This window comes from Muscardinus avellanarius (genome assembly GCF_963383645.1).
Source record: "Muscardinus avellanarius genome assembly, chromosome: 2".
Lineage (NCBI taxonomy): Eukaryota > Metazoa > Chordata > Mammalia > Rodentia > Gliridae > Muscardinus > Muscardinus avellanarius.
The window spans coordinates 87,080,536-87,095,915 of record NC_137787.1 but is presented as its reverse complement, the minus strand read 5'-3'; the positions used below and the strand labels follow the sequence as shown (position 1 = coordinate 87,095,915).

General features: G+C 38.0%; 1 protein-coding gene across 1 annotated transcript in view; it reads right to left on the bottom strand.

The window, feature by feature from the left end:
• The window catches only part of ORC4 (origin recognition complex subunit 4), a gene marked incomplete at both ends in the record, with an annotated part of 67,695 nt that extends 55,123 nt beyond the window's left edge, over positions 1 to 12,572 (bottom strand). The window contains one exon of the mRNA XM_080689099.1: positions 12,503 to 12,572. The remainder of the gene's footprint in view (positions 1 to 12,502) is intronic.
• Positions 12,573 to 15,380: the final 2,808 nt, after the last annotated feature.

Below are 15,380 nucleotides of genomic sequence, written 5' to 3'. Positions count from 1 at the left end.
GAGAGTCGGGTTTTCTCTCCCTCTCAGGGTTTTTTTTTTTTTTTGGTGGTGGTACTGGGGTTCCTGGAAGCCCTTCTACCTCCGGGCTACACTCCCAGACCTATTTTTACATTTTCATTTTGGAAACAGGGTCTCCTAAGCCAGCACGCGCGGCTGGCTTCGAACCTGCGTGATCCTCCTGTCTCTGCCTCCCAAGGGCGGGGATGACAAGCGTGCGCCACCACGCCCGGCTTCCCTCTCAGTTTTCATTCTTGCATTAACCGTGTATTGGACTCTCTCTCTTATACACACACACAAAGTATATAAGCACGTATATGTGTGTGTATACACACACACACTTTTTTTGTATGAGGTACTGAAGACTGAATCTATAGGTGTTCTACCTCTACCATACACTCCCTCCAGACCTTTACTTGTTTTGAAACAGGGTCTAGCTAGGTTGCTGAAAGTCTAGGTACAATGTTGAGGCTGTCCGTGAACCTGTGATCTTCCTGTCTCAGCCTTCCAAATACTGGAATTATAGGTTCGTGTTACCATCTCAGACTCACACATTTTTTCCTAAGTGTATCTGCTTTATAAAGTGTCTACTAGAATCCTACTAATAATGGATATATCAATGGAGTTGTTTTTAAAAATAAGAGATCAAGGTTGATAAAATTAGTAAATATAACACAGTTTGGTGGTGTACACCTATAATCCCAGTACTTGGAAGGCTGAGACATAAAGACTGCATGTTCCAGGCCAAACTGTCAACTTAGCGAGACCCTGAGACAAAATAAAAAAATAAAACTGGGTTTAGAGTGTAGTTCAGAGGTAGAGCAAAATAAAAGAATAAAACTGGGTTGAGAGTGTGGTTCAGAGGTAGAACAACTCTGGGTTCAATCCCCAGAACCAACAACAACAACATAAAAAAAAAAAAAGAAGAAAGAAAGAAAAAGAAAAGGAAGTACCTTCTGGTAGAATAATCAGGTTAGTTATATGAAGTCTTTAGGAAAAAAAGTCATTTATAAGTTACTAATAAACCTATTTTCTAATTAACCATGGAAAATATTCATACAGGCTAAGGATCAATTCTACATTAAAGAATAATTAATAAAAAAGAAATAATAGTATGAGGACTTCTTTAAAGTCTAAAAGTAAAATATATTAATTTTGAAATTATTTGGACTCAATGAGACAGTGTTTTCAGGTCTGGTGTAAAAGATAGCTGGAAAGAAGAATTATGAATACTCTTCTGTGGTCCTTGCATCACCCATTGAGTGGCATGGTTTGAGTGGACTTGAGCTGGGTGTGGTGGCACACCCTTGTATTCCCAATATTTGGGGAGTCTGAAGAGGACTGCAGGTCAGGACAGCCTTCACAGCTCAGGGAGACCCAGTTTCAAAACAAAACCAAACAAATTTCAAATGGGCTGGGGTTGTACCATGAAGACTGAATATGCCCCAGAAATGGGGGAGGGAAAGTGAACTTGGATTGGTTATAAGTGTATACTGCAAACTCCATGGCAACCATTTAAAAAAAAGAATTATAAATGATAGGCTGTGCAAGGGAAAAAAAACCCTGAATTTTATTAAAGTTCAATTAAAATCAGAGAAAGCAAGAAAGCAAGAAAACCAGGAAAAGAAACAGAGAATAAGGACAATTAAGAAAAACAGCAGCCAATATGATTAATACTAATTCACCATAGCATCCAGCTATGCTATTCCTGAGTATCTTTCTAAAGAGACTGAAATCAGAGTGTTATAAGTAATACATGCATACCCATATTTATAGCAGCATAATTCATAATAGCCAAATTATGGAACCAACACAGGTGTCTATCAACAAATGAACGCATTACAAAATTATGGGATATACACACAACTGAATTCTACTCAGCAGTTAAAAAAAATGTCATTTGCAGAAAAATAATTGGACCTGGAGAATATTATGTTAAGTGAGAATAATCGGTCACAGAAAGTGAAGAGTTGTGTTTTTTTCCCCCTCATACACAGAAGCGGGGGAGTAACTGGGATACCAGAGGGACTTTAGATAATGGAGGAGAAATCCCAGTGGAGCAAAGGAGCATGTATCCTGGGGTTGGGAGAGAGAAGAATTAATGAAGGAAACATTTCCATTGGCATTATGTACATATATGAAAATACCAAGGCCAGAGGAAAATTCACCAAGTGCTGTGTGCACATTATGTCACTATCACCATCAACTACATTATGATCTGAGGCTGTAATTCATCAATAAATGAATGTATGCATGTATATATACATATATACACACAAATACATATACATATATAAATATATACCCATGGTTTGTCAGAATAGATTAAAAAAACCCAACTATATAAATGAATGCATTACAATTATATGTTGTAATAAACTCACTTTAAATATAAAGGTAAACATTAACAAGAAACAAAATTATACCTGTTTAGCCTCAGCCAAAAGAAAGGTGAAATTGTTCTATTAATAGTAGACAGAGTGGAAAGGAAAAAAATCAGAAATATGGAGCATTATAAGCCACATGTGAGCCAGGCATAGTGACACAGGCCCAGTACTCTGGGAGGCTGAAGACAGAAGGACTGCATGTTCCAAGTCAGCCTGGGAAGATTAGCGAGGTTTTCAGAAACTTAGAAAGGCCCTGTTACAAAAAAAAAAAAAAACAACCCAAAACAAAACAAACAATAAAACAGGGCTTGGGGTGTAGCTCAGAGGTAGCATACCTCACCGCCTGGTTGAATTCCCAGTACCACAAAACAAAAACAAAAAGCCAGAAGTGCTATTGCATGCCTGTAATTCCAGTACCAGGTATGGCAAGAGGATCCCAAATTCAAGGCCACTCACAGCAACTCAGCAAGATCCTGTTTCAAAATAAAAAAATAAAAAGTGCTGCTGGTATATCTCAATCATTGAGTACCCCAGTGTTCAACCCTCAAAGCAAAAAGAAAAAGGGAAGGCATTATCTAATAATAAGAGGGTCAAATCTCCATTTGGACATAAAACATCTCAATGTGCATGTGTCTACTAATAAAATAACAAAACATAAGAGTTTTCATTCAATTCCCAGTACCAAAAAGTCAACCAATCACCCAATCCAAAACAAAACTAAAAAACACAAAAACAATCATGATAGAAACTGATGAATACCTATCGAATTGACATGTATAGAGTGCAATAAAAGAGCATGTTTCCCCAAGATCATTCGACACACTTGTATATAAATCTATCAAAATACGTACAAAATGTTTATGAGGGAAACTACCAAACTCTAAACCAAGAAAATGAAAAAGAACCTGGGTAAATGATAGGTTTTATGTACATAGGTAGATAGAAAGAGTACATACTGTTGAATATTTCTTCTTCCAACCTCGATCTATAGATTCAAGACAGTCCCAATCAAAATAAAAGCCAGTTATTTTGTGGATATTACAAACAGATTTTAAAGACTTTATGGAAAAACAGAAGACATAGAAGAGCCAACACAATATTGAAAAAGAACAAACAGGACAGAAACTATCCCACTTTATTTCTAAGAAAGCTACTTATCAATAAGAGATGCTAATGGTGAAAAAATAGACAAATCAATGGAACAAAATAGAGGGCCCAGAAACAACATCCACATAAATATAGTTAACTGTCTTTGTTAGAAATCAAGGCAATTGAGTAGAGGAAAAAAAGTTATTTAAACAAATCCAGGAGGAACAAATGGGCATTCACATGCCAAAAACTGAGATGACACAAACCTTACAGATTTCACAAAAGTTAACTCAAAATAGATCATAGATTGAGGCCAGGCATAGTGGCGCACACTTGTAATCCCAGCATTTGGGAGGCTGAGATGGGAGGATCGCGGTTTGAGGACAGCTTCAGCTACTACTTAGTGAGGTCCTTTGCAGTTCACTAAGACCCTGTTTCAAAATAAAGAATAAAAATTGGGCTGGGGGTGTAGCTCAGAGGAGAATGCCCCTAGGTTCTATCCCAGTATTGCAAAAAGAAAAAAAGACCATAGACTGAAATGTAAAATTCAAGACTATAAAGTCCAGAAAAGACACAGGAAAAGGAAAACTCTAGATGATCTTGGGTGTGCCATTAAGTTTATAGACAAAACAATAAAAACACAAATAAAAATTGATTAATTGGGCTTTATTAAAATAAAAAAGTTCTGTCCTGAAAATGGCATGCTTAAGAAAATGAAAAAAGCCACAAATGATATGAAATACTCAAAAATTACATGTCTGATTAAAGACTGGCATCTCAAATATACAGAGCTCTGAAAATTAAGAACAAAGTTAAAAAAAAATAAAGCCAAAGATTTGGATGCTTTATCAAATAAGGTGGCAAAAAAAAGCATGTGAAAAGATGGTCAAGCCAGGCATGTAACCCCATGCCTATAATCCCAGTACTTGGGAGGCAGAGACTAAAGAATCACAGGTTCAAGGACAGCCTCAGCAACATAGTGAGACTGTTTCAAAACAAAAAATAATGAATAAATAGGGTAGTTCAGAGGAAAATACAAGAATAAAAGATAAACAGCACATGTCAGTAGAGAACTCCATAGTGAAACAATAATACACCACTCTATACCTATTATAATAGCTAAAATCCACAACAATGAGAACACCAAATGCTGGTAAAGAGTGAAGCAGTGGGAACTCTCCTCATTACAAATGGGAATGCAAAATGATATATCCACTGTGGAAGAGTCTGTTACTAACCTGAATAAAATATTTTCATACAATCCAGCAATACTCAAATGAGTTGAAGATATAGGTTTAAAAATTTTATGTCTGACTTGATTATTTTTTTGAGATGGGATTTCACTGTATTGCCCAGGATGTTGCAGAGTTCATATGCTTAAGTTATCCTTCTTCCTAACTTCCTTCCCCTCCAGTAGCTGGAACTACATGCCAACACACTTTTTTAGTACCTTCATGTATAAAAGCCTAAACTTGGAACAAAGATGTTCTTCAGTTGTTAAGTGGATAAACAAAGTAATATACTTACATAATGTAATATTATTCAGCACTAAAAAATGTAAGCTATATGTAAAAAGGGAAGAACATTAGATACCTACTACTAAGTCAAAGAAACCAATAAGAAAATGCTACATATTATGAGTCCAACTTTATTGAAAAAGCAAAACTACAGAAATTATGAAATTATTAAGGGATCAATGGAAAAGAGGAGGGTATAGGGAATATTGAATGGTGCATACTAAACTCCACAGAATGTACAATATAAAGACTGTTCTCTACTTTAAGTACGGACTTATACTACTACTAATGCTTCAACACTGTCTCAGTAATTTTAAAATCACACTAAGGCAAAACAGTACTAGGGGAAACTGCTAACCCAGTTTAGAGAGAGGCTAATGGAGGGGCTTGAGCAGGGGGGGAAGTAGGGATACTTGGAAGCTTGTTTCTAGCCAAAATTGTATGTTTTAATTTAACTCAGATTAGCTCTATTTAATCACATTTGCTTCTACAGTATAAGAAGCCACGTTAATGAAATCAGAAAATATTTTTAATGAGTTCTCTGTTTTAAGATTCAAAAGTAAACAAAACTACTTCTACATGGTATATTATTTAGACAGTTCATAACTCTCTCACAGGTTGGGCTCTCCAGCATATCTCCTTATTATATTTATACTATGGTGAACTGATATAGGTGGGCCTTTATCCTGCACAAAGAGTATGACTTTGTATTAGGTGGTTGTCACAGTCCCTTTGTGTCCTCCTTAGAGGTAAACAGTCCTAAAAAATATTTAGGTATTAAAATCTATATCTTTACGAACAAACAACCTTACATTGCTACCTCTTGTTTTTTTTTTTTTTTTCAATTTTAGACATTACTAATATGAATGATGTAGTTTAATTTTTTCCCTCACAAATGCCCCACCCTTTCCCCATCTTCTCACTATCCTTACTATACTATAATCATTCAATAAAACTATATGAACTGTAGTTAAGTTTACAACAGGGTCAAATCTTAGTGACAGAGTTAAAAAAAAACTAAACAAATGCACAGTGTACAATCTGTTTATATACAGTAAAAAAATAGACAACACTAATCTTGCATTGCTTTGCCAACTCAGGTAGTTACAAATACTTTGAGAAAAAGTGTTATCACCTTCTCACTGGCACCTCAGTTTTTAGTAGGTGACCATTCAGTGTTTTTATAGTTTCTAAATATTTTCTCCCTTTCCTCAGCACTAAACCATCTGCTAGAAGTATCAAGTATATCTGTCAGTTAAATCACAGAAATAAAAAAAAGAAAGTGGATGAGCGTTCTACTTACGGTACTGACAGATTGAACCGAACTTCCAGCTGAGGCCACAAAGAGTTTCATAATAAAAGAAATAAGGCTAGGCGTGGTGGCGCACGCTTGTAATCCCCGCGCCTGGGAGGCAGAGACAGGAGGATCGCGCAGGTTCGAAGCCAGCCATGTACGCTGGCTTAGGAGACCCTGTTTCCAAATAAAAATGTAAAAATAGGTCTGGGAGTGTAGCCCAGAGGTAGAAGGGCTTCCAGGAACACCAGTGCCACAAAATAAAATAAATAAATAAATAAATAAATAAATAAATAAATAAATAAATAAATAAATGAAATAAGGCCCTGTGAAGTTACATGCCAAAATCTATGAGAAAGTTAACTAGAAATAAATCCTATTCTAGGTGACTCTTGTTCTGAGAACATTTGCCTATGCAGGAAAAAAAAAGGCTGAAGAACAAGGTTGAGTCTCTGGAGACTTTCCTGGGTTGTGGTAAAATGTAAAAGAACAAAACCTGCCAGAGCTTCGTACTAAGATAAATAATTATCAAATTTGAGACCTTAAAGGCAACATCATCAGCATAGGGGGAAATTATACACAGAACTCATATAAATGTGAAATTCTACTTTATGTCATGTGTATAACAGGAAGAATCCCAAGACTTGATTATGAAAAGCAACTTGAAACTGGTAGCAAACCTAGGCATCTTTCCTAGAAAAAAGTTTGCCTTCTTAGCAAAGAGCATTATCCTAGAATATATATATTCCTATAATTTTTTAAAGACAATAATTGGCATACAAGGGGTGGAGTACCACCATGGGCCAGAACAAACAGACTAATAAAAAATTTAGAAACTAGAATTATCTGCCATAGTTAATTTAGTATGACTACTATGCCAATAAAAGTCAAAATTATATTTTCAGCTGATATCTAGAAATTATGAGAACAAACAGAACCACTATGTTTTTAAGACACTGATACACACTGGGCGTGGTGATATTCACCTATAATCCCAGTACTTGGGAGTCTGAGACAGGAAAATAGGGCGTTCAAGGACCGCCTCTGCATCATTAAGATACTCCATTTCAAAATAAAGAAAAGAAAGGGTTTGGGGTATAGCTCAGAGTTAGGATGTTCCTTGGTGTAATCCCCAGTATCATACAACAAAAAAAATAAAACAAGGTCTAAGTAACTGGGCATCTCACTCAGTTGCTGAGGTGGGTCTAAAACCTGCGATCTTCCTTTCTCAGTCTCCCAAGTATTAGGATTACAGGCATGTGCCACTGCACCTAGCTGTTTCAAGTTAAAAGAGGAAGCAGTGTAGCTCTGAGTTTTGTAAAATGCCCCTCAGACATTCAAGCCCCAGTACACACACACACACACACACACACACACACACACACACACACACATTGATTCAGGAATTTTAATGAACTGAATTAGGGTTCACAGAAACATCACAATGAAACAGAAGAAACACTATGAAAAAAGAATATTTAAAAGACTGATTTCTTTCAAGGCAGTAAGAATTAGATTGGAAGTTTACTTTTTAAAGTCAATAATGGAGCCAGGCGTGGTGGCGCACGCTTGTAATCCCCGCGCTTGGGAGGCAAAGACAGGAGGATCGCGCTGGCTTAGGAGACCCTGTTTCCAAATGAAAATGTAAAAATAGGTCTGGGAGTGTAGCCCGGAGGTAGAAGGGCTTCCAGGAACCCCAGAACCACCAAAAAATATATAAATAAATAAAGATAAAATCAAAATAAAATAATGGAAACATGCTATCTTCAAAATGATGAAAAATAACTACAAACCAACAATTTAATACCCCCTCCATCATTCTTTAAGATTGAAGGCAAAACAAAGACATTTTTAACTAAAAAGTTGAGGAACTTGGTCAACAAAATGTCTGCATTCAGCAACTTCTAAAAACAACATCTGATGTAAAAGGAAAAAGATCCCAAAAGACCAATCAGGAAAACAGAAGGACATTAGCAAAAAAAAAAAAAAAAAAAAAAAAAAAAGTAAATCATTGATGTTTCAAAACACCACTTCAAGCTGGGCATGGTCACGCAGGCTTGTAATCCCAGGGCTTGGGAGGCTAAGACAGGAAAATCGCACAGGTTCAAAGCCAACCTCAGCTAGCTTAAGAGACCCTGTTTCCAAATAAAATATAAAATAGGTAGAAAGCCCCTGGGTTCTACGACCCCAGTACCACAAACAAACAGAACACTGCTGTCCAAATGAAATAAAATACTAGTCACATATGTAATTTAATTTTAGGATGGGATCATAATGAAAAGGTAAAACTTATAGAACATCACAATTCATATACTAAACTGTCAAAAAATATTTGACATGTATTTTTATAAAATTTGCAGTTGAAAAGATTTATGTAGCCAAGTTTCTTCAAAGGTTTTATAATAACTCAAATATCATCTTTCAAATTTAATACTAAATGAAACTTAAAATTCAGTTTCTCAGTCACACTAGCCAAATTTCCAAATTTCCAGTGTTCAAAAACTTTATGCAACTAGTGTTAACTGTATGGAATAACACAAATACAGAGTTTGTTACCTGGAGTTGACTTAGCATATAAGTCAGGGAGGAACTAAACATACAGAAGTTATTATCCAAGAAGAAGGTTAGGCTCTATTTACTACCTACAAATCTTTGAGTAAAATGAAAGTCAAATAGAAACACTTCACCAAAGCCCAGTGTGGTAGTACACACTTATAATTCCATCATTTGGGAGCCTGAGACAAGAAGACCATGGTTAACAGACAGTCTCAGCTACTTAGACCCTTTGTAACTCAATGATCCCCTGTTTCAAAATAGAAAATAAAAAATTGGGCTGGTGTGTAACTCAGAGATAGAATGTCCCAGGGTTCCACCACTCTCAGTACCACAAAAAAAAAAAAAAGAAAGGAAAAAAGAGAAAAAGAAAAAAACTGTAGAAAAACTTAGATGCTGAACAGACAATTCTAGAAAGAGGAAAGCCAATATATTTTTGAAAAATTGCTCACCCATTAGTAACCAGGACAGTGCAAATTAAAAGCAAGATATAAATTAAAAGTAAGATAAAATTATGCCTGTAATCAGGCAGGCAAATTTGAAGAATAATTATTGGTGAGACTACAGAAACAAAGAAATCTACCATACATGGCTGTGGAAAAATAAATAGGTATATTCACTATGGGAAAGTTTTGCATAATCTAGAAGTTAGAAATAAACATGTAATCTAAAAAAAACACTACAGAGTTATGTGCAAAAGAATGTATAGATATGAATATTTATGCATATCTATTAGGAACAGTGGTATTGTTCCTAATTGCTGAAAACTGAACACAATCAAAATGTCCATTAATATTAAGACTAAAATTAATTGTGACTTATTCTAAAAAACACTTGCAAGCCGGGCATGGTGGCGTATTCTTGTAATCACAGTTCTTGGAAGGCTGAGAAAGGAAGATCAGGGTTCTCCTACAGCCTCAGTTCCTTAGTGAGGCCCTCCACAACTTAGTGAGACCCTGTTTCAAAATAAAGAATTAAAAAAAAAATTGGGCTGGGCTTGTAGGTGGGAGGTAAAATGCCCCTGGATTTAATCCCCAGCACCCCCCCACACACATACACACACATCACTTACTATATACTGTTAGTGTTACTTACTCTACTGTTACTGTTATATTACTACATTGCAATGAAAATATCTGAGCTATATACCTGCTGTATATGCTATCTAGGTCAAATTTTATAAATATGAGTAAAAAAAGGATACAAAACAATACATATCCTACAATCCAATTACAAATAGAAATAAAAACAAGCAAAACTAATCTATATTGTTTAGAAATGCCCTCATGGGTAGTTCAAACATATTAGAAGAAAAGTAATAAGAAATTTCGAGGAAAATAAGGATAGTGTTAAAATCAAGAGAGGGAGGAGGAAGCGGGAATGTCAAGAATGGATATGGGTACCACATATGTTTTAGTTCTTAAATTGGTAGTAGTTACAGAGTTAGCTTTATTATTACACTACACATGTATGCTTTGTGTACTTTTCTCTGTATATCATGTTGCAGCCTTAAAAAGATTTAAAGTTATAGCTAAAGAATATCAGATACTTGCTACGTATTTTTTCTATTACAAAATGGTAGACATTTAGCTTCCAAGAAAAGAAGAATTTAAGGCACATTTTAGTTTTAATTCATCTGATATTACTGTACACACAGAAAACAGTTAGGAACTACACAATGATGCATACAAACGGGGTCCACTGCCAAAACTTGTAAGAAGTAAAATGTAGAACAGTAACTTTAGTTGACATCGAAAGAACCCACAGTTCAGAATTATGTAACAATGACACAATAAACATGAGACATTTTAGATTCTTACTTAAAAATATGTAAGTGATGACTCTTCAACGTACCTTTACAAAATAAGACAACTGAAATTCGGAGCGTCTTTAAGACTGTACAAAATAACGTGAAGACCAAACGCTTCAACAATTTCCCATCTCCGCTACAGAGGAAAACTTTAATGACGTCACTTCCCTATCAATGGTAACACTATCAAGGACTACACGATGCCACACACACCTCTCTGAAAATAGACATAGGCTTTGTGTTGAAGCAACAACGCAAGAAGCAGATGGAAATTCTACTCAAGCCTTCCCTGCTCGTTCCTTCTCTACAGCCGCTGCAGAATTCCAGGAGGGTTGCAAGGTAAGGTACAAGGGACACAATACCCAAAATCAACAACGCTACGGATGCAGCTGGTCAAAATTCACACACCTGACATCTCTTTCCCGGGAGAGATCGCCTGCTCTCTGCTGGGGATGCGGTCGTTTAGAGTCGCCAGCTGTTCTCTGCACACCCAGCCCATCAGGCACCTCACCTACAATCTCCGAGGGGCTCGGCGCTCCCTACGTCAGCCAGGGGAGAGCAGAGGGCCTCGCCGGAGGCCAGAGACCCGGGAGCTCGCCGGGTTTCGGCCTGCCAGGCCTAGAGGAGCCTGCCCCCTCCCCGCGCTCCCGCTCCGCAGACTCCAATCCCACCACTTTCGTTTCGCCTTTGACCAGTAGCGACCCTGACCTTCACTGCAGGGCCAGCCTAACCCACATTACCTCTCTTAGAGAAGCCTGCTTTGACAGGGCACAGCCGGGATCCAACGACGGCGGACTTGGCTTCCCAGGGTCTACTCGCCACCCCGTTGGCGAGGACTCACCTGCGGCGGCCAACCGTACACAATCACTCCCGGCAAGCCCCGCGCACGCGCCGCCGCTTCCTCCGACCCCGCCCGCCCGCGCACGTGACCTCCCTCCGCCTCCGACCACGCCCACTTCCGTTCCTCTACTCTCCCTGTGGAAGGAGGCGGGAGCTGGAAGTGTTGAAAGAGTAGCGACTTCCTCCTCCTCCCCGCCCCCGCCCCTCTACCCCCTGCTACAATGTCTTCCGGGTCGCGAGCACCTCGGAGCCTTCTGGGAAAACATCTCATTTCCTCCCCTCCCCCTCCTCCTGCCTTCAACCAACCAGCCTCCCGTCAGAGAGTGACATGCGCAGTGAGTGCCTCCCGTCTCTTCTACCCGAACGCCCCCTCCCCCCCCAAGCAGAGAGACCCCAGCAGCAGCAGCAGCTGATGATGAAGAGAGAGGCAGTGGCAGAGGGGGGGCACCTTTTATTTCTATTTTTAAAGGGACAGGACACTAATTTTATCCCACTTCAACCTTGAATTGAGGGGGGTGCGGGGAAGGCGGCTGAGTTCCTTCCCCCACCCTCCAACCCCGAGCCCTGAGAGGGGGATTGAGCCTGAGAGAGGAGGAGAAGGAGTTTCTTCCTCTTCGAAAATCCCCATCCACGACTCCTACCCCCTCACCCCTCCACTCGCCTTCCTCCTGAGCCCCCTCCACCCTCCTTCTCTTTGGCCGTGAGAGAAGAGAAAGAGACCTAAAGCCTCTTAGCAACACAGACCCTTTGCTCCTGCTGCTGCTGCTGCTACTGCTGCTGCTGCTGCTGCTTCTGCTGCTGCTGCTGCTGCTGCTGCTACTGCTGCTGCTGCTGCTGCTGCTACTGCTGCTGCTACTGCTGCTGCTGCTGCTGTTGCTGCTGCTGTTGCTGCTGCTGCTGCTGCTGCTGCCTGGCCCTGGCTGGAGACATCTCACTACACCCAGGAGCAGCCACTTCCCCAGCTCTCCTCCTCCTCCTCCTTCGCCTCCTCCTCCACTCCCCCCCCCTTTATTACCCTTTGTGTCATCCTCCACAGCTCCAGGGAACGCACTCAAAAGTGGGGGGCAGGAAAGGTAAGTGTGTTTGTGGGGGCTTCATTGCCTTCCTCTGGCTCTGACTTTCACTCCGGGGCAACAGTAGCACCAAGCCTCTTACGCAGTGGAGCTCCGGGGTGAGGAGGGGGTGGTGCTTCGTGGGGGGAGGAGGGGTTGGAGTGGGGAAGGATGTGTAAGGTGGGGTGTCCATCCTGTCAGGGGAGGAAGGGCACTTTTATTTTTATTTGCTGTTGTCAAAAGTGGTTTCGCTCCTCCAGCTAACATCTGATTGTGCCTTGCTTCAGTGGGGGAGAATACAAAAACAACCCCCTCCTTCCTCCAATGAGGCGCCAGGGAAAGAGACAGAAAGAGGCACACTTTCTAGATGTCACTTAATTTATTTTTTTCATTTGGAGAGCTTTTCTCTCTTTCTCCAGCAAAAGCTTTACTGCATTTGTTTCTGAGTGCGAAAATGTCGGGATCTGGATTGTATTGGAACTGCCTATCCATTTGTAGACCTGAGTGCTTTCCCCTTTTTGGTCCTGTATGTGATTTGGATATTGGCTTTAGGCTTGGAACACTTGACTGGTCTTTGCGTTTGGAATTTATTTTCTCCATTTTTTTGTTTTGTCTGATTTGCATCGAAATTTTCTTTCTTTCTTTCTTTCTTTTCTTTCTTTCTTTTTTTTTTTTTTTACTGGTAGAGGCCTTTGGTTAGGTTTTGACTAGTATTATTGCTTTTTGTTAAATATTTGTTTCATGTTTGAGCATATAAAGTTCTGAGCTTAAAGTTTAAATGTTACTGGTATTGTCTTTCCCCCCATTTGTTCTTGGTATTTATTTTCCATATAAGAGGAGAATACTAGCTCTTTTATAATTGAGTTTTTTTTTTTTTTAATCTCTGTAACTTGTCTGAACAAGTAATCCCCATTGAAAACTTTATGTTGTTCTGGCTGCAGGGAAGACCAAACCTCTCCATCAATAGTTTGCTGGATTGGTACCACTTTCAGTTTTAACTGAATTATTTATTTACTGTTGTAAATTGAGATGAGTTTTTCATCTCTTGGGTACTAAAGCAAATTGCTCACTATATATGAAAGGAGACATGTTTCTAAAATATATTTTCATTAATCAGAGGAATTAAAGTTGTTAGTATATTAATTGCAGTTACATATAAATTGAAAGATAAACCCAGATTTGGGTTTATAAAATAACAATCTTGGTTAAAAAATCACTATTGTTCATTTTTTAGATGGTATGTTCTTAGTGAATAGCTTTCATTCAGTGCTGTATTTTATTGTACAAATGCTGGATAGTATGATTGTGATGTAGGCCTTTTACTAGGGCTTGCATTGTGAAGTGGTATTTTGTTTCATATATACATTTCTTTATCTTTTCCTTAAAGATGGATGCACACATATTCATTTTCTCTCTCTCTCTCTCTCTCACACACACACACACACATTCTCACACACATACACCTTTTTTTTTTTGTAAATGCATTGGTATTTCTGATCCCATAATTTATGTCAGCAAAAAATATTCTTCTGTAAAGCAGCAATTTTGTGATCAGACTGGCAATATGAAAACAGCAATTTGATCAACTTGTAAGGATTGAAGAAACATAAACCTGTAAAGATATTTGACATAAAAATATTATAAAGAAATGATACTTTTAATTTTTTATTTTCTGGATGGTAAAGCCACAACATAATATACTCACATTTTAGTAACTGAAAAGCATTGCATATATAGAAATTTGTTCTGTAAAATTTTAATTACCAACTGGGTGCAAAAGTAGACATTTACACATAGCAGAAAAAAAAAACTGCAGCAGTAAACAAGTCTTATTTTTCTAAATTCTGTCATACAGTTGAGCCATTTTTTTACTTTCTCTGAGGTGTAATTGGTGTACTTAGGCAGAAATCTGTGCCAAGTTTTTTTTCCCAACATCAATACTACTATTCTAGAGATTTTTTTTTTTCCTTCACCTTTAACCAAGCAACAACCTGTTAAGGATACAAAGTAGATAAGAGATACAAAGTAGAACTTAGCAAATAAATCAATTTCAAATGAGCAGCTTGGGGAGGTAATTGGGGTAGTAGTTGCCCAGTAGTCAGAAGCATAAACATTTACTTTGTTTCTATTTTCCTTCAAAAACATTCCTTATCCTACCACCCCCAGGGTAACTCTTTGTGTTTGGAAGATTCAAAACTTCCTGTCAGTTGGATAATGATTTATACTTAGAAAACCTTTTATTGTATTCTTATACTAATTTTAAAGTATAAAGTATTGATATTTTGGGATGTTATTATTTTTAACTAAGTGATATCATGGGGGTCACTTTATCCAACTCCTCATTTTCCATTCCACAGAACTTTAGAGAGATTGAGGAGCTTACTCAAGGTTCTAAGGCCTATGAATGGAGGACAACACAAGGTCCAGATAACTTAGGTCTGTTAATACTGTGGGAGCTCCCTCATTAAGATTGTCAGAAGGGAAACTGTCATGCAGAATTCTATATATAGCACTTACAAATTTTGCTATGGAGGCATATTTTCCAAGAATATTAAGGTAAATAGCATTAGAGCTATAATTTTGTCCATTTATAATTCAATAAACCATTGATCATTTAATAATTTCAGTTATCATGGGTTATTACTATTTTGAGAATATTTTGGCTTTCCCTAATTTTTATTTTCCTTGAACTTCCAATTAATCAGAAAATAGGTCCCATCAATATAAAAAGAAATAAAATTTATGATGTATTATAAATGTTTACGTGTGAGTCTTATCTTAATCAACTGCTTAAAGACAAAGGTTTTTATCTTGTTAAAACTTATATATTAGCCGGGCGTG